Genomic DNA, 25,318 nt, shown 5'->3' with positions numbered 1-25,318 from the left:
TTTGATGTCACTGTAAAGCTGAAATGGGAGTCCTTTACATATAGCAGAACTGAATGATACTTGAAGGGAGCATATAAACAAGAGAGGGGATGGCTGTTTACAAGGGTGGATAGCAATTGGACAAGGGGAAATGGTTTTTAACTGAGACAGGGGAGGTTTAGGTTAGATATTAGTTGGAGGTTTTTCACACAGAGGTTGGTGACACACTGGAATATGTTGCCCAAAGAGGTTGTGGATGCCTATCCCACTCGAGGCCATGCTGGATGTGGCTCTGGGCAACCTGGTCTGGTGGTTGGTGACCCTGCACATAGCAGAGGGGGGGTTGAAACTTGATGATCATTGTGGTCCTTTTCAACCCAGGCAATTCTATGTTTCTAGGACAATAAGGGGCAGATTGTCATTCTGGTCTTGATGACTGCACATATGACTGCAATACAGGGGACTTATGTATTGTACTTAAAATTTCAAAACTGGAAAAACTGCATCAGTCTTTTTGTTATGTTACTTTCCTCTCTCATTAAAAGTAATAATAATAATAACAAAGAGAAAAGGAAAAATAACTGACTGTTTCTCAGCCTTTGAAAAACGTGGATGACATTTTAAAGCTCTGTTGCACAGGATGTTGGAAAAGCAGACAGTTTAAAGTCTGTTTCTAGTCTTGAAATCTATTAGGCTCTGGTTAGGTCAGAATTGTAAATGAATGTTTGAATTCATATTTGCTTGACCATTCCAATAATGTAGAATTCATTTTTAATATATTTGGATATTACCATTTGCTACCACTATAATAGATTTTATATTACTACTGCTGTAGTTATGAGAATTAATATTTGGTCTAGTGATTCTACAAAAAGCAGCCAGTCTTTCCTCCAGTCCTAATAACCAATTATGACATTAGAAGACTGAAGTCTGCAAAAAGTATGTTGTCATAATACTTAAAAATATAATTTGATATTGAATCCAGTAAAAGGAGGGAATATAGACAAGAAAGGGTAAAACAAGCAAACAAACAAAAAAATAAGGCTGATTTTTTTTTTTTAAAAAAAAAGGCTTCCATTTTGTGCTGTGACAATCCTCACTCCAACATTATATTTTTATTTGGTCTGTGTGATCATGCGAGGTTAGTAATAAATAAATAATTAAATGAAGTGAAATAGAAAAGAGCTGTTTCCATTCCTACAGGATAAGTTCCTGACACGGTTGTCATCTATACTTGATGGGGCTCATCATCAGCAAACCTCTGAATTAGCTGAAAACACATCTCCCTGTTTTGACTAGAGTCAGACTGATTCCTCCACACACTTGAAAAGGCTGTGTTTCACTTCCTGGACAGGTTGCAAATCATAATCACAGTAATTATTGAGCAAGTTTATGGATATTAAGCATGAGGAGAAGGAGGGGTCAGACAGTGTGAAAGAGGAAGTATGAGGGGCAGAGAGATACCACAAGGGCTTTGGAGCAGAATTTGCCGATGGGACTGCCAGGCTCTGATGGGTGTGAATTAGATTTAATGTCCTGGTGTAATTACAACTTGTCTGCCACAAGTTGTGGATTCCTTTCATTCCCTTTTTAAGTTAAGGAAATTAACAAGTTTTTTGAGGGACTGACTTGTGCCTGCTCCCACGGCACTGCCAGCAGCCATTGGGTGTATTTAGATTCTGCACATTACCAAAAGGCACAGAGGAAAGGCACATCTCCATTCTGCCTCCCAGTCTCTGCAGCAAAAGCTAGCAAGCCTCTCTGAGCATCCAGCAGTAGGCAGTCATGCTCCATCTCGCGGTGTTTTGTATGTCAGTGATGTCTACAAGTTCAGAACACACCGGCAGTATTCGGCCTCTCCTCTCTATTACCATGTACTCATGCTGCTCCCCGTGCTCTGCAACAAAAAGATCACTTTGTTCCTTCAGCCTGCCTTGCTGCCCGTCATCAGCTGGGGAAATTCCTTCACTTTTCCTTGTCGTTCACCTTGGTGCTTGACACTCAAGATTTGCCCATGTGCTGGGCAAGCTGAACACACTCCCCAGACACACAGATCTCAGTGGAGAGCAGCAGTGTGTCATTAACCCTTCTGTGCACTCCATTCCCTTCTTGTTTAAATAAAATATACCAGACTAACCCAGGAACCAAGTTCCAGCAGAGAACATAGAAAACAAACAAACAAACAAACAAACAAAAAAGCATTTATTTCAGAGGATAATTGATAACTAGATTTTAACTCATGGGTGAGATTCGTTTTACTTTTTCCCCCACAAACAAAGTACTCAATTTAAAGGAGAAAGAGTGCTGAAAGGTTACTGTATGACTCCAAGAGCAATCAGTGTCTGTTTACAATGGCAGCCTGCATCGAACCTGCAGGGCTTGTGAGCTCAGCTACAGAGCCAAGGTAGCTAGTTGTGTAAACTCCCCTCCCAGCTGCTCCCCAGTGCTATCAGTGACTGAAACCTGTCCCTTTCCCACTCAGCACCCCAAACACAGAAGCCACTTTCAGGAGAATCTTTAACCTCCTCTTTAAAGGTAGCATCATATCTGCAGTAGAAGACAAAAACCAGAGGCAAACAGCCTGCTTGTACATATAGAGAGCAGCCTCAGAGATCTCTGAAAGATTGCTATGACCGTATTTCATAGCAGTTCATATCGCCATGACCCAGATGCTCAGATATTCACCTTTGACCCAGGCATGATAAGAGGCATAGACAGCATTCCTCTGATAGTTAAGGTGGAAGAATTATGACTGTGCACTGAGAGCAAAAGAAGGGGTGGCCCCACTGTGATTTAGGAATTGTAAGCTCCTTATGATGAGAAGAATTCACAGTGAAAGATGTTTTATCATCAGGAGCTAAATCTTCCTGACAGTGTCAACTTTGTGAAGCAGTGGAATGGGCTTCCTCAAGAATAAAACCAGCAAGATGTATCCCTTTGGGATCCTAATCCAGGGGAGAAAAATCAATGGTTAGCAGAAGAGCTCTTAATTTACATGCCAGACAAGCTGAAAGTAGAAAGATGGTCTAAATGCTGAGTTGCTTTGTTTAACAAAAAAAAAAAGTATGTGGCCCTAAGTTAATTAAGTCATACCAAATGATTTTGGTTGAGATTCTTGATCTGTGTCAGTGCAGTAAGCTAATTCACTGCATTCTGATTTCAAATGATGGAAGAGATTCCCGTAAACAGAGTTAAAATATAATAATATAAATGGTGCATTGCACACAGCTTTGCAGCTGCATTGTAGCCATCCTCAGAAAAAATACAAAATATTCCCTACTTCTGAAAAAGACACAATCCCTCCAAAGATACTAGGGAAATCATATCTACTTCTTAATATCTTTCAACTTGATCCCAAAAATCAGTGGCTAACTCTTCTTTCTGCTCATTCAATAAAATGTTCACACATAAGTCGCTCCAAAAATAGTACCTCCTTTTTATTTGCATGAAAAATACAACAAATACAAGGTGGACAAGAACGCTATTTGACAGAGCACATTTCCAGCTGCAAATCACTCTTTTCAACTATTACCTCAACCACATAGCTGAAGGTATCATGATTCTCTTCATTTCATGGTGAATATATATGGCTATCCAGAATGTGGCTTGTCTTCTGCAGTGCTGTTCCCACTGCTGAAGAGCATCATCCAGCACCTCGCTGCTTGGTCTCCATAAAAAAGCAGCAAGCATCAATGAATGTCAATGGGTGTCATTTTTTTTCTGCATGGAGGAATTCATACCTTTGCCTTATATACACTTTCACATCAGACGTCATCATGTCAGACTGCCCCTCTGCTGTCATCTGTCATGTGGCATAAAACATAACAGAATATTGGTGAGAAGGTTCAACCTCCACTGCTGCACCATCATAATCTGCCTCTGATATAACAAGTCAACATAATAAAATAGGAACTTTCAGAGCAGCCCTCATTTTGTGGTTGAGATTTGATTATGGGGAGCAATGGAAGAATACTGGATGTTACACAGCTGAATTTAAGCAAAGACTTTCACTCAGTCTCTCAGAATCTACTTATAGCCAAATTGCCAAGATGTAAACTTTTATGATGACCAACTTTTATGACCAACAGCTGGATTGCCAGCAATGGTCTGTGGTACAAAGCCTGGACTGATGCCAGCCACCAGTTTTGTATGTCAGAGGCTGACACTAGGGACAGTACTGTTCAACACTTTTACTGAGGAACCAGACAGTAAAATTGACTGCTGTCTTGGCAAGCTTCTGGATGATATCAAATTGGATGTAGAAGCCAACATTGTGAAGGACAGATGTCTCTAGGAACTGAAAAAGCCTGGAGAAATGGGCTGAAAAAATTCCTGTGGTTCAATAAATTTGAGTCCAATATCCAGTAAGGTTAACATCATGCAGCAGGATAGATTGTGCGCTAACAAAATCAATGACCATTAGAAGTCCCTGTGCTATGAGTCATTCCACAATCTTCTTCAAAAGAGGGATTGTGATTAGTAAGAAGAATCCAGCCAGGTGTGAAAAATCTCTGTCCCCACCCAGATCACTAGTTCTCACTTTACCAATTCAGCTGCCTGAACAGATTCTGCCCTTTCAAAGCATGCTTATATAAGAATAATTATCCCCTAGGTACAGTGCAATTACTAGTAATAACAATTAATGTGGTTAAAAGGCACTGAGTCACTGCCAGGCTTTCTCTTTGTGCAATGTATAGAGTGTTACGAACCTCTGCTTTTTATCAGGAAACAGATTGTATCTGTATGTTGATTATTGCAACTGATGGGTAGTAATACATACTGCACTGGATTTTAACCAGACCATGAGTGTAATTACACCTGTGACAATTTCCTGTCATGATTGTAAGGCCTTATTGCATTCAAAATATTGTGTACAATGCTAGGTAACAAGAACAGTTACAGCTGATAGGCTGACACCTGGCTTTTCTGTGGTTTATATAGTAAGCCTGATGTGAAAACACATTTCTGGGTTCAGCATCTCTCCACATCCGCGTCCAAAGCATCATTCTTGAACCACAAAGTTGAGTTCCCTTGGTCCAGAGCCAAGATAATAACAAGTCACTTTTCTTCCACCATGTTTGCTCAGCTTATTCATAGCTGTCTAACACCAAACCCTAATCAGGTGAGCCTGGTTTGCATGTCTGCACTGCATCTTGCCTAACCAGGGCAAGGCTCCACCCAGATGCTTTTACTTCAAATGAAAGAATATTTCATTTCTAATAAAGCAAAATGCTGTATCTTAATTCCACATATAGAATGTAAGAATGTAGTGTATGTAGGTACACCATATAGTGTTAAATTTCTGGGATTTTTTTTTTTTTTTTAATTTCTTTGCTTTTCTTTAAGTAATCAAAATCTATTTAGGAAAAATTAGAGGGAAAATACTTTTCTCTGCCTGAAAAAAAAAATAAAAATAAATAAAATTACCTCATAGCAACAATTTTAATTCATACCTTTTAGACTTTCCTTCTTGAATTATCTGACTTTCAGCTAACCCCTGTAATACTTTTTCACTTTTAATGACATTGTACTTTCTAGGAAACACTATTTGGATAAGAAATTGACTGAACGATTTAAAATTAGGTGGTAGAAATACAGTCACAAAAAGAGCAACATCATGAAAGTCAAACATCTGTTTTGTTGGTTTTTTTGTTTGGTTGGTTGGTTTGGTTTTTTGACAGCAGATCTTTTCTGTACAACTCAGTCCTATTCACTGGGATGAAGTCCTAAAGGTATGTATGGATGTATGGAATCCTGTGGGGTTTTTTGTTTGGTTTGTTTGGTTTGGTTTTTTGTTGTTAATTCACAAAGGCAGAGTTTCTCATAAGGTCATGCAAACAACTCAGAGGCTTGTGAAAATGCATCTGTGTCTGTTCAAGGCAGATCAGTCATTTCTGAGTAGAACTGCATAATTTTATTTTTTGTCTATTTGTTGTTTCTTTATTAATTGCTGTTTCTTCATTAAAACATTAATTTTGGCAGAACAGAGAAATTATTGTGCAAATAATTGTGTAGTTAAAGTATTCACACTGCTTAAATATACTGGGGGAAAAAATGACTGAGCTAGGAAGAAAGATACTTGCTAAAATTTGCCTGTTAAGTTTAGGGGAAGGCCTTTTAAAATTAATACAATATTGTTACAAAGAAGAAACTAAACCATAGACCTCAGACATCAGAACAGATCTGAATCCTGTCATATTTTAAGACTGATGATTGTTTAAATATTCTACTTTCTTAATTCAAGATTCAACAGATAAAAGTGCAGAGTTGTATCTTCAATTTTTTTATGAGGTCAAGACAGGGATGAGAGTATGTGTGCTAACACCTAATTCTAGTTCTTAGGGAAGTCTAGATGTGATTTTCAGCTATAAAATATCCTTTAAATGACAGTATTTTTTAAAGTACCAGTGAATTTAGTAAATAATTTGTTACACGATCATAGAAATAAAACTTCCCATAAGTGATGGAATAAGAGTACAACAGTAAGTTAAAGTCCTCCACAAAGATAAGTCCATATATCGCAATCTCAAGGGTTATTCTAATTGCTATTGAAAACTGGGACATTCTCTTCAGGCTTGGTTAGGTATCATCAAGTTCCCCACTGCAAAATAACATAGGCTTTACTGAAAAAAGAATCAGCCATTGATTTCCTCACCAGCCTACTGTGTGGTGAACTCACTTTGTCAGCTATATACTTTCATCAGAAACACTTGCCCATTCTATAGATATTGATCTGTCATCTAGTGTCCATTCCATTGCTGTATTTGTGGCTAGGAGTACAAAATCCTTACCAATCCAGAAATCATTCTCCTTTTGGTAATCTGTTAGTTTTATATAAGAAGGACTCAGGGCAAAATCTGCACTCATAATACAGCTTTAACAGTAATCTCTTTCAGTGTCCAACCTTTAGGACCTGATCAAGAAAAATGATGACTTTATGTATATATAACATGCATAATATTATGTATGTATGTAATAAAAAAGCCCCACTCCCTTAACCTGTCTTAGCAGCAGAGGTGCTCCAGTCCTCTGAGCATTCTTGTGGTCCTCCTCTGGAACTCCGCCTACAGCTTCATATCCCACATCTGCCTTAACGCAACTTCTAGCAGGATCTGTTCCATGATCTTCTCAGACACAGAGATGAGACTCACCAGCCTGTAGTCCCCCAGGTCTTCCTTTATCCCTTTCTTGAATATGGAAGTGATGTTTTCCTTTATCATGTCCATGAACTTCAGCTGACAGACATAACTTTTCAAATATGATGGAGAGCATCTTGGCAACCACATCAGACAGAACTTTCAGGATGCTGGGATGCATGTCATCTGGCTTCATTGAGTTGTACACATTCAGCCTCATGGGGTAGTCTTGGACATGCTCTCCTAAAGCTCAGTAACTTTTGTGGGAGGCAATAGCTTTTGTTAATATGATTTGAGGGGTTTTTTGCATCACTATTTTGCAAAATAACACAACAGTCAATCAGGACCAGAGTAGTTATCTTCCAATGAGATATGCCATGAATTAAACTAAAATAAAACAAAATCGCTTGTGTCAGCTCCTTGCTTACGTGCATTAAATTACCTGTGTGCTCAAGAGCGTGCAAGATCACAGCATTATAGGGGGAAAAAAAAAAAGTAAAATAAAAAAGTAAGAAAAAGAAATGGAGAAATAGCATATTTAATGTCAAATATTCTTTTTTAAAAAGTTTTGTCATATAATTCTGGTACAGTGATGTTTGACAAGATAATCTTGGGATTCTTTTTATTTATCTATTTTTATTATTACAAATAGTAGCATTTACAAATAGTAACATAATGAATGCAGCTGGCATACTTGCTCAGTTGGTGATGGGAATACATTCTTTTGGTATTTTTACTGTCTTCTAAAATGCCTTTGAATGCTGGAATTTGAAACTAAAATAATGAGAGGTTTTCTTGGCAAAACCATATTTTAAATAAGTAATTAGATGCCAGTGAGGAAACATCACTTCTCAGCTAGTAAATCAATGGCCTTTTGATTCAAGCTTCATTGAAGAAGGTCATGTTATGTTAAGGAACAGTAACTATGAGCATCTAATAAAAGCCACTGGTGTCTCATTGGCTGAACTGGCAGCTGTGGAAACACTGACCTTGCAGCAGAAGGTGAGAGCACGGTGTGGCACCCTCACAAAGACTTAGCCATCAGTAGGTTCATTCACATGAATGTTTTATTGCTTACTTCAGCAGCGTTACTGACAGGGGCAACATTACTCATGTGCCTAACAAGTGAAGAACCACATTTTCATAACGCAGCTCACACTTTGCGCATAGCTAACAGCCTGCTGCTTGGTGTGCAGTATTTTCAGCCTTTCTTTTGTTCTCTTTTCTAAAATACTATGAAATATCAGTATTAATTTGAAAAACTCCTGGTACAAGAACTAACTTTAAATGAAAGTATCACTTTCTATGAACAGTACCATGAGTTTGCTAGTACATAAACACAGAGCTAGGCTAAATGTCAAGTCTGAAATTCTCCCATGGAAACTCTTTGGTTTCCTTCAGTGTCTGCCAGGCTGGAACCTGGGGGTAGATGGACCAAATTTGCCTTCACTGACGCCCCCTTTCTGATAGGAGCACTCAGAGTGTTTAATTGCTTTCTCTTTCATGGCATCAGTCTGTTTCTGTGATGATAAGTGACTGGAAAGCCATCAAATCTGGTAGCCAGCATCCACGAACTTCTCCATTATGAAGGAAGTTCACCCTGTTGATATCTGCTGTAATTAACCTATAGAAAACTCAATCAAATGACATGGTGAAATTACCGAGAGAATTCATGTTGATTTTCTGGGACTTCAGAGCACACAGTTAAAATGCTTTAGTACCCAGAATAAGACTGTCAAATGACATACTCCGGCAAGTGCTGTTAAGACAGAGCAAATGCTGCTTGCTACCGAGAGCTGAAACAAATCTTCCCATCAAATTTAATGGGCTTCAGATATAAACCTTTCTGCAATGGTTTCCATTTCAGCTACTGAAGGATCCTGTCTCATCTCAAGAGGCATGGAGTACCTATTTCTTCTCACCAATGTAGATAAGAGAGTGAAACCTTCCTCTCCTCTCTCTCCTCAATAGGAAAAATATGAGTAACACTGAGGAAATCACAGTGTCATAGCTAGCACTTCTCCCAATGTAGAGCAATATAATTCCCTTGGCTCCAGTGAACTGATGCTCGTTTACACCAGGCAGGCTTTTACCTAACCAAAAAAAGCTCCTGCATATGTTCACATACAGACACATATATATACAAACAGTCCTTTGTAAATAATATGCTAAAAACAAATCCCTGTGCTGACATGTACATTTCTATAAGCCTTCCTCCACTTTCCATACAGATATGCACATTTAGTTATTGTTTCCTCATGATGAGTTGTACATAGAAAATGCAGAGCTCAGGCATTAATAATAATCATAAAAACAACAAACCCAACAATAATAATAATTATGGAGCCAATTCCATATGATGGCAGCAATAACTGGGTCTGAAACCCTGCAAGTGTAAAAGTCTTGTTTGTTTTATGAGCCTGCACGCTGTGCTAGTCTTAAAAATAAGAAATGTTCTTTCCGGCTCAGATTTCATAAAGAAGAAGAAAAAAAAAAAATCATATCTTTAATTAAGATTTATGACATTCAGTAGGACTCAGCGAGGATAGAAAAACTGCTTCAGAGTGTAAAAAGTAACAGTTAAAAATGGGGAAATATGATTAAGTGTCTTTAATTCCTACTGCCTCCTTTACAGGTTTTCCGATGGCCTCAGGCAGAAATAGGCACTTATTGTCTTTAAAACAGCATTATTCTTGGCATAAAATGTTTATGGATCAAGATGAAACTCGTTCTGAGAAATAATAACGCTGGCATGAGTTGAAAGAACCTTGCCTTTGGAGGAGAAAAAAAAATTAAACATATATTTAGTTTAATGAGAAACTGTACTTAAAGGGAAACACTTTAAAAAAAGACAGTGAATTTCATGATGAAAAATATGGTTTAGACATATAATACTTATGAGACCGTGATGATTTGCATCTCAATAATGCAAAGTTAAATTTAAATCCCAGTTCAGCCTTCAAATGGAGATAACTATGACCCTTAAAACAAGAATGAGACATTGCAAGGATCACCATTAACTATTTCTAGGCAACTGTGTTGCCTTGGGCAATGAGAAATGATGAAAGTTGAAATCCTTCAATGATTCACATTTCTAAGCATTGGCTACATATATCTGTAGATTAAGCCACCAGAAACAGCAGTTGCTCAGAACTATGGACAGTCAAATTCTGGGCTGTGGACTTGCAATCATACTTTCAATGGCAGACAGACAAAAACAGGCTGAACATACAGTATTAAATATACAACCCACTCACTTAAACTTTCCCATATCTGAGATATATCAACAAGGCTGAGGCCTATATGGTCTCAGGTGGTTCTCAGGGAAAATCTTGTGAATCCATGCATCATCTCTTTTGTCAAAACTTGGTTTCTAACACAGCCCCACAGTCCAATTTAATCTCCAGTGAAGGGGAAAAAGTGACAAGAGCTTATATTTTTGATCCTGTAGTGTTAAGTGTCATGAGAAACCTTGCTCACTTTAATATGATTGTTCTCACAGCTGCATGCTGAGCAACGTGAACATAAAACCTGGATTAAAATACAGTTAATCTCAGCCAAACTGAATTCAACATAACTGTACCAGTAGGACTGATGAAGTGCTAACCAATTCCTTCTTATCTCACTGAATCTTTGAGCTGTAAGTGGTATTAATGTACCCTGTGATGTCCTTCTTTGTTACAGAAATGTGGTGAGATACTGAAATGTGGTGAGATACTAGCTTAGGAACTGTTAACCACATTGCAGTGAGGTACGATGGCAACCTCCTTGTTGTGATTGGGTTTTGAAGTTGGGTTTATAGCTGTAATATAGAACAAGCCTCAGGGAAATGCAAAAAATATATATATAAAAAAACCAGCAAGCAGCATATTTTCTCACATCTGGAAAAAGTGTGTTCCATTAAAAGTGTTTCATGCAAGTGGTTAACATCTAACTTCATTGAAATGACACCATAAAATCCTAAGGAATAGACTACATTCTTTTATGGCTTCTTTTCCTAACAAATAAAGGTGAAATACACTGCATACTCAATTACATTCCCCAAGAAAGAGACAGCCTGAAGACTATTTTCTATCCTAAGACCAAGACCCCAGAAAATGAAGTCCAATTCTCTCTATGTAGATATGCTAAAGCCTACAAGGACTCCATCAGATTTAAAAAGGGAATCACATCTCAAATGATCAGTATCCCAGTAACAGCGAATGCTGTCTCGGCAGTTTATTTTTAAAAAGTGTCATGGTTAGGGTCTTCTTGAATATATTTCATCCAGAAGGCAGTCTGGGCTGAACCTCAAATGATCAGTCAGGTACATGTGTTCTGAAAGTTCAGGTCACCTTTTGTTTGAAGCTTCACAGCGATGAAAAGAGATATAAATGTAAATACAAATAAAAATTTAAGATTCATTAGCATAGAGAGATGGAGATCATGATCATTAAGACCAGACACAAAATCTCAAAATCATATTAACATTTTGCACAAAATGGCAATTTTGGTGTTTAGACTGAAAATTAAAGTGCCAACAGTGACCATCTCCCTAATAAATAAAGTTTCTGTAGAGTGTGAAATGCGTGTTGTGCTTACTAAGTAGGGCTCATCTGAAGGATTGTACCCACAAGGGCCATTCAAAAACCCTGAGCAGCATCCCAGATCATGATTACTGATTCAGTTATTATTGCCTTTTTCTGAATGAGTAATTCAACATTTTACTTTACTTTTCACCTTCTCTAAATCACTCTAAGTCTCCAAACACTGCCTTTAATCTTGGTTGTAAATGTGCTGAGGTCTGTATTGAAGCTGCTTTTCATTATGTCCCTTAGAGCCTCCACAAGCGTCGAGTTGCTCAGCACCCCTAACTCTCAGCTGAAAATCAGATATTTCACATTTGCAAAGAGACATTCATTCCCAGGAAGAAAGAAGGAAGTGGGTGTGGGCTTTGTTCTAATCTGCAGCCCAGTCAACAGATTAAACTTTCTACACTATAAACCCGACCCTGAATGTTTCACAGTGAATCTGAATTCTAGAAACAGATTTGGGGAATCCCAGGCAACTTCAGATTTTCACCCTTCAGACGTACAGGAGGACAAGTAGCACCAGACACAGCTCTGAGTGCTCTGTAGAGCAAGACATTGCAAGAAGATTAATAGAATTGACCTCTGCCTCTGTGGCATATCCCACTCTAATTTTCCTGAGGCATTTTATTTTTCTTTCCCTCTATGACTTAGAAATATTTGTAGGTAAACTTTTTGAATTCCCCCCAATCGTCCCCCCACCCCAGGTCTATCCAGTGAGCTGGTATGGAAGTACACAGCATTATATTTTTGCTATAAGCTAAAAATACAAGGGGACTACAAAACAGCCCTGCTCGTGGGCTTCTGCTCATGGGCTTCTGTGATCACACATCTGAGGCAGATCATTAGCATTTTAAGGAGTGGGTGATGCTTCCAGCCTCTCAGTTAAAGCACTGTAACATTAACTGACAGCTTGTGGGAATCAAGGCGTTTTCCTTACATATGTAAAAATGAAAGTCATGTAATAGTTACGAGATCTGCACTCCAGGGGAAGTGGGCGACATTAGCACAGGATAATCATATGGCTGAAACTAGCAGCCTTATTATCTTCTCCTTCAGGGCTGGCTTCTTTGGAGGCAGAAATAATGGCAAAATCATTGCCAGCAACCTCCTGGTATATTTTTACAGGTGGGAAGGGGTAGAGCTCAGAGCTAAGTGGGCATTAATTTGTTATCTACAACAAGTGATAGAGGGAGATAAAGATGCTTTGGTCTGACAGTCTCATGGTCATATGGAAGTATCTGCTGGGCTATCCTACTTCTCATAGGAAGAGAGAAGAGGGAATTATTATACAGTGTATCTGTAACACAAGATCATAGATATTTGGCTAAAACATGATCAGTTTGTGAGTTCATATTTTTGTGAAAAAGGACATTTCCACACTCCAACTCTCCTTTGGATTGCTTTCATTAACATATAGTTGTATATAAACTTCAAAAACATTTAAGAATTTATGACTGTTCTCTTTTAAATCTACACTTTGAAAAATCTACATTATAACTATAGAAAGCTATTGCTTACCTTATTTCACCTTTCTGTTATATTCATACATCCTTTCCAGAAGTCATTACAATTTTCTATATTTTTCTCAGGAGATTTAAGTCTTGATGAGAAGAAGCCATCAGGTTTGGTGCTAAGGTCTCACCTAAGATGATTTAGAACTGCACTAAAATCTGGTCCAGTGTTAACATTTTTCCCAACAGCAGGAAGCCATAGGTGTATATCACAAATATCTCTATCATTTCATGATGGTATCTGCTCTCAGCTTTACTCTCTAAACTTGTCCATGGGACAGGACAAAGGGGAAGAGTTCCAAACTTACAGAGAGGAGATTTCATTGGATATAAAGAAGAATTTTTTAAATAACGTGTGCAGTGAGGCACTGGCACAGGTTTCCCAGAGAGGTGGCTGGTGCCCCATCAGTGGGTATGATCAAGATCAGGAAGCAACAGACTCTGAGCACCTGAAGGAGCTCTAGATGCCTCTGTTTATTGCAGGGAGCAGGACCAGATGGCCTTTAAGTGTCCATCCCAACAATTCTATGGTTCTATTAAATGTTCAGACCAAAGATTATGGAGCAGAGATGTATCTTATTTTCTACTCATTTTTAATTTACCATCTTATGCTCAGAACCTATTTTGAATCAGCATGCTTGCACTGAGTGACTTTATTTTTGTACGATTTTTTTTTTTTAATTAAAAAATTTCTTCTCACTCATTTTCTCGATGTGGAAAAAACTGATCTTGAATCTAAAAACATGGAGTCACTAATATATAAGTTAAGAAACATGCAAATAAGCACACTAGATACCATTCAGCCATCAGATGAGAAAATTACTTTCAAAACATATGATATATGTGTGCTTCTTTTTCAGTAGCATTTTTTTTTTCACTATTGGTTTATACAAGTTATTTATTGTTTTTAGCTTGTCTTGAATTTCCAGTTAAGCAGATCGAATACATACAACTCTGCTCCACAAAGACTATTCCGGACATGGCTGCTATTACCTGTTTCTCTGTCTTTACTAGCTTGCAGGAATGCTAAGGTGTCATTCATTTTTCTTTCTGAAACAAAACTATACTCTATCAGCACACAGATACACACACACACAAGTATAAAATGTATGGTTATAATTACATGTTGGTCTCAGTTGACTTTTTTGAGAGATTTACATCTGTGTTGGAAGTCAAAATGGAATTACTCTGATATTGTATCTTGTTTACATTTGCAGACCTATGAAAATAGGAAGAAAGAAAAAAACAAAAAAACAAAAAAAACAAAAAAAAAAACCAACAACCTTCACTTTCAGAATTCTGAAATAGAATTATACCAAAATTACATTGTTATCTAAAGAAAACTTGAAATTGCATGCTTTAGGTGGAATGAATTTGCGTATTCCATATCTGAAACCCAAATGGAAGACACTAATATCTCCTAATTAAGATTTTGCTGTTATGAAGTAGGAGCTGTAATGAACAGGATGGTGCTCATTTCTAAATGGAGAACAAGAAGACTTAAACAAATCATAGAAGTGATCTGTTGTAGATTTCAGCCTATACCTTCTTCTACCATTCTGAATATTCTCCCTATGGAAGGAAGGGTGTTCATTTATCAGTGATATATGGCATGACAGATATTCTGCAAGCACTCAAAGAAATGAACTTGTGTTCACTTTTTTCCCCAGAAAGGGATTTTGTGCCACAGAGGACCCAAATAGAAGGATAGTTCCTCCTTTTTGCACTCGCTTTCAGGAAGTTTCAGACTGTTGAAAAGCAAACCTGGAACATAAAGTGACAAATGGTCGCTGAAAAAACAACCACCATACAAATAGAAGGCTGTTTATAACCTATCCCTTCCCCTGGAACTGCCTTGTTTATCTGGGCCTAAATTCAAATCCTTTGAGGCATTGATTATTACCGAAAGCAACCCTCAAACCACGTATGCGGGTGCAGTACTCAAAATTCACACTCTGTTAGTTAATTAATTGAGTAATGCAATCAGGAAGCAGTGAGACAACCCGGTGACGGAGGTAAGTAATACATTCAGTGTGTGTTTTGAAGACTCAGCAATGAATGTCTTTCCCAGCCTCTGTGTGAGCTATTCATTACTTCACAGGTTGTTTTCAGTAAGGAATATATGTGAGAATGTTGTGATTGGCTCATAAACATTTCACAAACCAAAAAGAGCAACTCATAACCAAATAAACCTTACAGCTTGAATTATTCACTCAGCTCTGTTATTTTCTATTAAAAACCTTTATGAAGCTAGGATCATTCCTCTTACATATAAACTTCTTACAACATGCTATTTGGTTTGATTTATTTAAATAATAAAGAAAACTTGGGAGAAAATTAGATAAGGAGAGATCAAGAAAGTGTGCCTTGTGATTTATGGTAACCAGAATTATGAGATTCTGTTCAACACACATCCATACATCTAGTGCAATATATTCTGCAAGAGGATCACTCCTAACCCCCTGTTGAAGTGTCTCTGGCATGCTATGCTTCTCAGCCTGGGTCTTGTGCTTGAGTAAATGATGAGTGACATTTACACAACGCCTTTCACCTCCAGATCCCAAAGCACCTGACAGATTGTTCAAAGTGATTACAGGCTCTGGGCCAGGTTCTGCTTTTTGATGAATCAAGGCAAAGGGAAGGACCCTGCCATGGCAGCCTGGCTGTAACTTCAATTACATTACTGCAGCTCCATTGACTTGATCACTCTGGTTGTATACAAAGGTCGTTTTACCAGTTTGTGAAACTCCACCAGTCTTATTACTTTCCACTTCTGCCAGGTGAGTACATAGATTTTAAACATCCCACCCACTTTTACATATTGCTCATGGCTAAGAAGCAATAATGGCTCTACTTCTGGGGAGTTAATGATGTTTTACTCAACATTAATCCAGCTTAAAGACTAGAAGAATCTTTGGGAAGAACAATGATTTAGGGCTGGAGCCCAAACAATTAAGAAGTCCACTTTATTCTCAAAAAGATGTGGGCCCATAGTCCCAGAAGCCTCCAAATAATACAAGTTTTCTTCTCCATCAGAAGAAATAAATCACAGAATCACAGAATTGTGGGGGCTGAAAAGGACCTCCAGAGATCATCGTGCCCAATCCCCCATTGTCACAATGCTGCCAGAATCTCAATCAACTCTTCAAGGCAGTACTGCCCAACGCTTATGACCAGCCACTCCCATGATATCCTGCACAATCAGTTATGTCTTTAAATATTTTGATTTTTTATTGTTCCCATGGCAGATACTTATTCAGAAAGTGTCTTGCATGAGCTGGGAGAAGAGCTCACACAGGTAATTAGAGATGCATGTGCAGCATTAGGTTGTGCTGCAGTGGCTTTAAGTATGAAGTGATGTTAGCAAGAATCTGCAGATGCATCCAGCAGAGAATTTCAGTGCAGGAGGTTGGAAGAGGAAGGTATTAAATTTGGAAGTCCAGGCTGCTACTAGTGGAAAACCTGCGCAGGAAGAATTCTGTAGAGGAAATCATTGGCAGCATGAAACATGGAGAAATTCTTCTACTGACACTAAGATTTGAAATTTAAGCTGTGTTGTCTTGAAGACACAATAATCTATTATTTCCATCTATACCATCACAGATCATGCCTGATACTAGTAGAAATTCAGTAATGTTAGCAAAAAAAAAGCTGACCTTATATATTAATAAGACTCTAAGTGTATGACACTGGTATCAAGCCACCAGAAAGAAACAAGTATTCATCTAGCTTTAGAAAGATCACAGTTTAGGGAGTAAGATGCAACTAGAGATGTGAATGAAGGTACAATCATCTTACACAAGCATTTGTAAGGCTCTCCATCTTTCAACTCACCTGCAGGAACAATTCACCACAATCCCAGAGATGAATCAATGAAATAAATCTTCTTTTGTTCTTTGCTTTTTTTTTTTTTTTTTTCCCTTCAATTAAATGACAGCTAGGTGGAAAATGTATCTGATTGTTTGTGTAGGACAAAATGCATGACATAGGAAGGGAATGATGAATGATGCCCAGAGCCATGTATCTCCGTGATCCAACAGAAAGAGTACTACAAAGTAGTTATCCTCTAGGCTCGTTCTTGAAAGGATTATTTATTATTCACTGCAAGACATCATCAAGACTGTATGAGTAAATACTTGCCTGCTAATATTCAACGCACACATTAACTATTGCTCATCACCATTGCTCTGTGTGTGACAGGAATTGCTGTCTTTGTTACTCTGATCACTGAGAGATAAACACTGCATCTGTAACCACACTTGCTTACGATTGCTGAGTGTTTTCAAACAGCTGCAAGAGCAAGAGCAGAGATGGCCAGATGTGGGTTTTAATCATTTGGAAGCAAATCTCTTCCTAGGGGAGAGAGAAAAAAAGAAAAAAGAAAAAGAAAAAGAAAAAGAAAAAGAAAAAGAAAAAGAAAAAGAAAAAGAAAAAGAAAAAGAAAAAGAAAGAGAAAAAGAAAAAGAAAAGAGAAAAAGAAAAAGGAAAAGGAAAAGGAAAAGAAAAGAAAAGAAAAGAAAAGAAAAGAAAAGAAAAGAGAAGAAAAGAAGAAGAAAGAAAAAAGAAAGAAAAAGAGAAGAAAAAGAAAAAAGAAGAAGAAAAGAAAAAGAAAAGGAAAAAAAGGAAAAGAAAAAAAAAAGGAAAAGAAAAAAAAAGGAAAAGGAAAAGAAAAAGAAAAAGAAAAAGAAAAAGAAAAAGGAAAAGGAAAAGGAAAAGAAAAAGAAAAAGAAAAAGAAAAAGAAAAAGAAAAAGAAAAAGAAAAAAGAAAAAGAAAAAGAAAAAGAAAAAGAAAAAGAAAAGAAAAGGAAAAGAAAAAGAAAAAGAAAAACAAACAAACAAAGAAAACAAAACAGTAGTAAGAACAAAGGATCAACACTAAAGGGAGAAAGAACCTCAGCAAGATAAGGGCGGATGGCAGATACCCTTACATGGATGTCTATTTACCCTTAGATGCTACCACTTAATAACATTGACGGAGGAATAGTTAACAGAAGCAAGTGATTAATTAATGGGTCAAAGGCCGTTTCCACTTTGTTACTTTTACTTACTTGAGACCAGATTGAATCAAATAGGAGAACCTAGGAGGAGACATCCCAGAAAAGCTGCTAATTCATGTACTTCATATTCACACCATGTTCTATTAAAAAATATGTTTAGCAGGAAGGAATGAAACAAGCCAAGAAATCTATTGTAAAAACGGTGTCTCCTGGCTTGCTTTCCTAGAAGATTTGATTTTTTCAATTGGAAGGACCTTACTGAGTCTAGAGTCCCTCAGCTCCAGCAAGTGAAACAAAACAGATGTTGCTAGAACCATGTGTATTACATTTGACAGAGTAGAAAGCTAGTCCAATTTCATATGAATATGTACCCAGGAATAAAATAAATTGATTTATAGCATTTGCTATAACACAACATCCTCTATTCTACTAATATGTTCTACCCTCTTCATGAAACATTGAGTTACAGGGACGTTTCTCTGTGTTGCTTTAGATAGAATTCTAAACTCAAAAAGTTCATAAGCTTAGCTGTAATGTAGTACTAATTTTTCCTGCTATTTAGATTTCTGGATCAAATCTGAGCAAAATGAAGTCCTGTTTCTATTGGCACTGTAGTGATACATAGAAAACCTGTTTTATTTACAGACATTAGCAAGGTTTGAAATACCAGTGTTTTTGCTTGATGTAGGATGTACTCATGAATTCAAAATCCTGTTTTCTATATGCACCTTTCTAGGGTAACTTCATGTCTATGTCAGTCCAAATAGAAATCTCAGTTTCAGGTATGCTCAGAAATTGAAATCTTCATCTAAAACTAAATGATGTGGTTTGGGGCTATCTTCAAGTGTTACAGGATTAGGGCACTGAGAGTACATGTTGCCAAAGCAAAACATGGGAGGTATGGGAAGCACTGAATATGAGAGCAGAAGTTAGGCACATTTGAGCCGGGTTCATCAAGAAACTTACCGGTGTCTCTCAGTTGTTTTGCAGGTCCATGCATGCAAGCAGCCAAGCTGCTGCTGAAATTATCTTCCACAACGTGAAGATTGCTCAGTCTCAAAGTTCCAATGAAAAGTATGAATCGCTGAAAAATTGGACAGTATGATCCCACTGAGATTTAGCTGTGCTCTGGAAGGACTCATGGTGATTTTGTTTTATTGACTGTAAGAAGATGCAGTTCATTGCATGCAATGCTTGGATATTCCAAATCCTATGCTGATAGCAGAAAGATGAGTTACAGATGAGAAGAAGGCCTCCATGGCTTATTCTCTATCTCTGTCAAAGATTTGCTGTCAGATATAAGCAAGTCCAGAAGAGACTACTTAGTTCTCTTTACTCCCATGTTACAATTGAAAATAATGCATTTATCTGCATCTATTTAACCATAAGAGCTGTGGTAGTCAGGTACACTACCATGAAAACCGGATACATCTCAGGCTCCAAGACCTGGATTCAAATCTGACCACATTCTTTTCCAAACTTTAAGGGACTTATGATTCACCGGAGTAGCCAAAACTACTCAGGTTCACTCACACTGAAAGGTCTCAGACACTTCTGATCCCCAAACTGCACAAAAATATGCTTTAAGAATTTGGAATTTCTTCTTCCCTCTCCCCTCTCCTACTCACGCCTTTTTTTTTTCCTCCATTTTCTTTTTTTTCCCTCTTACAATTCACAGTGTAGATAAAGACTTAAATACTTCAAGGCATAATGGGCTTAGAGGTTAACAATATAACAAACCGAGTTCAGGAGGTTGACTACACTGGGGCAGAATCCTTAGTCTAATCAAACTGTCTAGTGGATGTGGTTTAATACTGGTGTGTCACAATGAAAAATCACTTGAAACTTAACCTGAACCACCAACCAGAATAACTGGAGAATCGTCCATGAATCTGTTTTATTAGTGCTGCCTCATCTTTTTTTCATCTAGTTTGTTTTCAGACTGATCCAGATCAGTCTTCTCCTTGGAGAAGTTTTGACCTTTTTGTACCCAGTCTCTTGGCAATTACTGCACTCAGGAAGCTCCCAGTATGGCTATTGCTGATGTGTAGCATCATGCTTTTTAGTGACAGAAGAGGACTTAAAGTAATTTCAAAGGATAGCAAGTAAAGATTTAATCTGATAATTGTTATATTATCAGTATCTAATTGATTCTGTAGTAGAAAATGTAATTATCCCACTCAGCCCCAAGAACACAGTAAATATTGATAGGCTGTTTCCAAGAAGCCCCAGTGTTAGAGACAACATTGTCACAGGGGCATTTGTATTTAACACAGAAAAATATTAGTCATTAGAGGAATGGTAATGAAATGGGGAATGAGGATAAGTGTCTGAGTGAAGCAGATCAGCAAGACTCAGCCCAGAGTCATTCTGGATGTCCCTTCTCCTGAGTTTTGACAGGAGAGCATTACAAACTGGGAAAATTGAGTTAGATCAGGACTTATCCATCAAGAAAACTTCAGGTTTTCCAGATCCAGATGTGACCCATGCAGCTTTTCACAGCCTCTTTCACTCCCAGCTTCCATGCCAGAGGCCAGCAGGAGCCTTAAAAAGTGAAAACAAGGTCCTTGTCATTTAGACAAGGAACATCTACCTACATAGTAACCCTGTTCACCACATGCAAAATGTATTGGAGACTGAGCTCTCATCTGTGAGGATGGAATTTCTCCTGCACTTATGGTAGGATGCTAGGGATGGTACAGCTCTGCTTTTTCCATGACTTTTGGGTTCAGCAGATATTCCAAACAATACATTTTGCCTGCAGCTGTAGCAATGCCTTGCAACAAGGCATCTCTGACTCCAAGTGATCGCAGCTGGTGCATCTCTTTGAGATGAATTGGTGAAAGACAGAGTAAATGACAGGTTACTTCAATGCAGCTCTTAGCAAGAACTTAGGGAGATTATTAGGAAGGAGCTGGAAAGACATCACTGGAATCTGTTTGTGGAATTGACAACTGAGCATTAGTTTTCTTTGACAACTTTTAATCACTGTGTTTTCTACTTATGCAAATTTCAATAATACTCCTGATGCTCTGGATTTCTATAGCATTTGAGTTTGTGGCAGTGACATGAAGATTCAGAGCTGGATGTTCATCCACTGCTAGCCTGTTCCTGCATCGAAGATATATTACTTTTGGTGGTGACATGCATTGATTCATGTAGTACACATGCCATCAGAGCACACATTCAGAAAGAAACATACCACAAAATGCTACTTAGGGAGTCTCCACTCTAGTTTCTGTGTGGTTTAGGGTTTGCTTACACTGTAAATCACAGGTAAGACTCTTCACTATGTGCCAAAAAAATGCATAGGGGCCTAATTTATCCTGCAACAAGCTTTCCCTGCTGTGAAGAACAGAGTAAGCCTGTGCCTGCTTGCAATACTGCACAAAAATACTGATGTATGTGTTTAGACGCTCATTTTATACCCACAAACTTTTAAGAGAGGGATCTTCATCAATCTAATTCTCTCTTGGTGATACAATAGTCTTCATATGCCTGAATTATGATGCTGATATTGAAAAAAGGATTAAAGCTGCTAAGTTCCTTTGGCAGTCTTGAAAATGCCATGAAAGATCTTTGCATAGACACAGAGCTTGATGAATACGTTTACTTGATACAAAGACTTCTCATGAGTCACATGGAAGTTGCTTGTTTATTCCACTCTGGCTCCATCATGGGATTAGTTCTTATATTACAATTACCCATTGTTTGCCCAATTCAGCCTTCCATCGGTTTCTTTGAAAGATGATTTAATAAGCCAAGAGACCACAATGCTGTCAGTAGCTGTGGTGCTATTAGATCATGCTGCCACTAATTGAGTCTTAATATTTCCCCTCACCTAAAAGAATGTATTGTGGGTAATTTTATCTTGATATTCAATTTAAACTTTCCATCTCATTACTCCTAGCCTTACCTACTTCAACCACCCTAAATGATTACTCTGCCTGTTTTCACCCATGATAAAGATGTGGACAGTTATCATATTCCACCCTCTGCTTGTCTGGCTGTAATTAGGCCAAGATGTAAAGTGATCTGGATCACCCAAGGTCATCAGTTTGGCCTGAAAGAGAAGGTCAGAACAGGGGAGGGGAACATTACTTAAGCAGTGATAGCAAAGAGCTGAACTGCAAATAAAAGTGACTCAAGCATCTGCAACCCAATCTATTTTAATCTGCTCTACTCTTCTTTATACAACCTTTTTAATAACTCCCTAGTTATTTGTACTGTTACTACAGTACACATACTCAACAGTGAGGATGTCTGTGTGGTCTGAATTATACAAGATTTTTCAAAATGAAATATGAATTTAATTTTCTTCATGTGACAAAAGAGCAGTGTTACAAGGAATACCCACACTGTCAGATACACACAGCCTCAAATTTAAGTAAACATTTTGACTCAAGACTATATTCCAAGACTGCCACCAAGGACTCAGGTAAGATTCAAAGGTCTACATCCTTCTTTGCTGTCTGGAAGCACCATCATGCAAAATATCTCTTTGCCATGCCATTAGAAGCAGTGTCTATCACAAGGGGGAACAAGATGGTTGTGGAGCTGCATTTTAGCTTGGTGATTGTCTATGAAACACTACTCTGATTTACACAATAAGCACTTTCCAGCTACATCATGGCATAGTCCATGGTTTGAAATATGGTGCCAAAAGAACATCACTAGTTCCTCAGGAAGAGATGTGGTATAAACTATACCATAGAGTATACATCTGAAATGATACAGGCAGCTGAGGACCACTTTCTTCTCACAAGCACATGAACAACCAACATGGGAGTCAAGAAGAGTTTCAGCAGGGCTTAGCTGTTCACTGAATAATTATTGGAGGTAACTTAATGAGATGACCCCCTCTTTAGAAATCTGTTCCATGATTATTCCTTATGCCATATAACCTGCAGCCTGTTGACAACACTAGGAGAATTCAATGCAATGATCCTAAAAGAAACTGCAAAAAAACTGCACGGGCAGTGGAGCAGAATGGAAACACCATGGCCCAGCTCCGCAATATCATCACAGGGATGCAAATTTGGAGATAGTATGGATCTGATAAACAGTGAGCAGGTTTTCCTTTTTTCTTCTTCATTCTTTTAATGTTTTTCATGTGATGAAAACATATCCCTAGGTGAAATTTCACAGAATCACAAAATCACAAACTTGCAGTGTTTAGAAGTGACCTCAAGAGAGCACTGAGTCCAAACTCATGCTAAAGCAAGTCACACAGGTAGGCCTTCAGATGGATCTTGAATATCTCTGTAGAAGGAGACTCTACAACCTCTCCAGGCTACCTGTTCCAGTGCTCTGTCATGCTCTCTGTAAGGAAGTTCTTCCATATGTTAGTATAGAACTTCCTACTTTTACGTCGCTGCCCCTTGTCCTAATGCTTCATACCACTGAGAATAGCCTGGCCTCATCCTTTTGCCTCCCACATCCCTTTAGATATTTATAAACATTAATTAGATCCCTCTCAGTCTTCTTTTCCACAGCCTGAGCAGACTCAGGTTACTCAGCCTTTCCTCACATGGAGATGCTCCAGGACCTTTACCATCCTTATGGCCATCTACTGAACTCCTTCTAGGAGATCCCTGTCTTTTTTGAACTGAGAAACCAGATTCATTATTAACTTTGCTCACTGCAATCTCATTATCATATCAAAATACAACTCCATCCCAAAGACTACCCACCTCCAAGGTGTGACCACCCACAGCAAGCATGCACTCTGATTTATTTACTTTTTAGCTTGTAACTTTAAAAACAAGCACAAGGACACCTGCTGGGTAAAATTCATGCACTTGTCTACAACAAGTGCTTCTGTAAGAAACTTAGAAATTTCTATGCAGTTATTCCATAATTCAGCAAGTTAGCAGTTGGCTGTATTGTTCATATTCTTAATATTTGCACGTGCTCTGCAGACAGTGCAATCAGCAGCAGCGATCTAAAAGAATCTGCAATCTGTTGCTTCAATAAACAGCACTATTCATTAATTTAGCCAAGAAAGTCCTCATGGAAGGCAAGCAAACTACTTGGGGCTGGAGGAGGGTGGGCATATGAGCTCACTGAATGCAATTAGATTAAAGCTTACTGTACTATTTCTGCATCCATAATCACAAATGTTCAATACACTGGACACAACTGGACAAATGCACCGAATTGGGCATCACTCAGAATCTAAGCCCGGCCACTGTCAGGCCCACTGATATCTGAGGAGAAGCTGGAACACAGAAGGGTGTATTTTCTGATGAACTTCCTTAGCCTTCAATGTAAAAACATGATGTAAATTTAGTAACAGGAAACTATTCAGTACCTGTGGATTGAGGTAATGACAAGTGACTTTGTGTGGATGTTCAATAGCAAATCCACAATTATTCCTGTTTTCACAGATGTGGAATTGCAGAGATGTTGAATGCAACTCTACTCCTGCTCCAAAATTCCTTATTGCCTTTTATCATAGAATCATAGAATTATAGAATCATAGAATGTGGAAAAGGCACACAGGATCACCCATCATCTTTTCTTCCTTCTCTCCCTAAAGTTAAGATTATATCCTAACAGATATGGGACTGTGACAAACAAGGGTACAAGAAACATATGCAACAAGTACCTAATTAATAAATTAAAGATTAAAAAAAATGTCCTGGTCTTTTGTATATGGAAATTATTCCTACTGCAAGCAACAAATACATTAAAGCTGTAAGAATGAAGAAAATTAGTGAAAAGATGAGAAGCCTCATTCATCACTAACCTGGGACAGCCAGGAAGGGTGTTCAGTCTTAAAAAATGTCCTTTTTCTTTATGCATCTGCACCCATAGGAAATTCCACCCTTCTTCCCACAGGATCAAGCCACATGGTATCATATGTTTGTCACTTCCAGGATGGATTACTGTAACTCCTGGCATTTGATGACGAAGGAGAAAACAATGTACAGGGTGCAGCTGATGCAAACCACTTCTCTCTGCTTCCTGCAGAGGTTAAGTAACCCTGAATTACATGAAGCTCTCTACTCCAAATTACAATGACAGTTTAAATTCTTGATCCTAATTAGATCCCAATGACATTTTACAGAGTTTTACAGAGAGGTTTGGCTAACAGACCAAGAAGTTGACTGCATGTAAAT

The 25,318-nt window shown here is 38.1% G+C and overlaps 1 long non-coding RNA gene across 2 annotated transcripts; it reads right to left on the bottom strand.

Moving 5' to 3' along the window:
- Positions 1 to 3,456: 3,456 nt before the first annotated feature.
- LOC107325908 lies at positions 3,457 to 25,069 on the bottom strand. 2 transcript variants are annotated; one of them, XR_001559772.1, is made up of 3 exons: positions 24,946 to 25,069; positions 6,979 to 7,502; positions 3,457 to 3,781 (listed from the first exon to the last, which is right to left on the bottom strand). It is a non-coding gene; the product is annotated as an uncharacterized LOC107325908 (long non-coding RNA). The 2 variants fall into 2 exon arrangements; XR_001559773.1 differs by having other exon boundaries at positions 7,131 to 7,502.
- Positions 25,070 to 25,318: the final 249 nt, after the last annotated feature.

This window comes from Coturnix japonica, chromosome Z (genome assembly GCF_001577835.2).
Source record: "Coturnix japonica isolate 7356 chromosome Z, Coturnix japonica 2.1, whole genome shotgun sequence".
NCBI classification, from domain to species: Eukaryota; Metazoa; Chordata; class Aves; order Galliformes; family Phasianidae; genus Coturnix; species Coturnix japonica.
The sequence above is the reverse complement of the archived record's forward strand: the minus strand, read 5'-3'. Positions and strand labels throughout refer to the sequence as shown.